The following is a 1388-nucleotide window of genomic DNA, read 5'->3' on the forward strand; positions in this document are numbered from 1 at the left end:
ATTATAATTGAGACGGTATTATTGTAAATGGCGGCCACTACTTAGAACATGCTACGCGTAGCCATACTGTCCAGCAGAAGTAACGCAGCAATTGCAACTGCTACATGAAGCCGCTACGTAGCGCTACGTAGCGCTAGCTTCGGCTAAACACACTCATTAATTCACTCCTACCGCGGCGTAGAATTAAATTGAGGTCGATGGAAACACGTCGAATTGCGCTCAATTCACTTTTGCTTCGATCTATAAGTTTTATCGGAGTGGCAGCGAATTGACATACAATTTTAATCGGTGGAAACGATTGAAACTAAATAATGCCAACTTCTATTTTTCATTATGTCTGCATTATGTCGGGTCTTGTTAAAAAGTCAATACAAGATAAAAATAAAAAGATAAAATATATGATTGAATCATTACCGCAGAGTCAATTAGAAGTTTCTCGGATTATATTCTTTTCAGGTTATGTCTGTTTATATTTACACAAGCGAGTTTTGAGTTGGCTCTACTAAAATATCAATTTTTCTCACTTCTATTCTACTTCCAATGGAAACAGAACACTAAATTTAATCCGTACCGGAGTCAGCCGTGGCTAGTCGCGTATCTTCGCAATGAGAGGCACGAGGCCCGAGAAAGGGAGACGCACGAAGTCCAAATATGGGCATAAATGGTCGAGCGTCATTATGCGCAGGCGCATCTACCAAGTGAGTGCGAGCGAGACAAANCATTGGAAAGTGAGAGAAAGAATGCGAGAAAGAGAAATGCGCAAGCGTGCTTGAATGTTCACCGCATGCGCACAAAGCAGCTGGAGAGAGAGGCTACTATATTGTCTGCACCGTAACATTGAGCTTTAGGTCGGCACCGTACTAGCCAGGGTTGACCGGAGTAGAACCGAATTGAAAGTTTCAGTGGAAACCATAGACGTATAATATGTAGACTACGCGTTCCTTACCTTTGCCATGTTAAGAAAATGTCTTCAACGTTGAGAGAGACAGCTGGTGTTGAACCTTAGACCATATATACTTATAGACACGGCTTTAGACAACTATCTTGAAGCAAAGATAATATCATCTACATGACGTCACACGTGGGCAAAGCAAAGGCGCGTTTATAGACGGCTTCAGATAACTGCCTTGAAGATAAGATAATATCATCTACGAGGCCGCGTTTAACCCATATATGTAATACTCCTATATTGCTAGTCGCGTATCTTCACAATGAGAGGCACGAGGCCCGGGAAAGGGAAACGCACAAAGTCCAAATATGGGCATAGATGGTCGAGCGTCATTATGCGCAGGCGCATCTACCAAGTGAGTGCGAGCGAGACAAAGCATTGGAAAGTGAGAGAAAGAACGCGAGAAAGAGAAATGCGCAAGCGTGCTTGAATGTTCACC

Source organism: Pseudomyrmex gracilis, unplaced genomic scaffold, assembly GCF_002006095.1.
Source record: "Pseudomyrmex gracilis isolate BER0280 unplaced genomic scaffold, ASM200609v1 scaffold_493, whole genome shotgun sequence".
Classification (NCBI taxonomy): Eukaryota; Metazoa; Arthropoda; class Insecta; order Hymenoptera; family Formicidae; genus Pseudomyrmex; species Pseudomyrmex gracilis.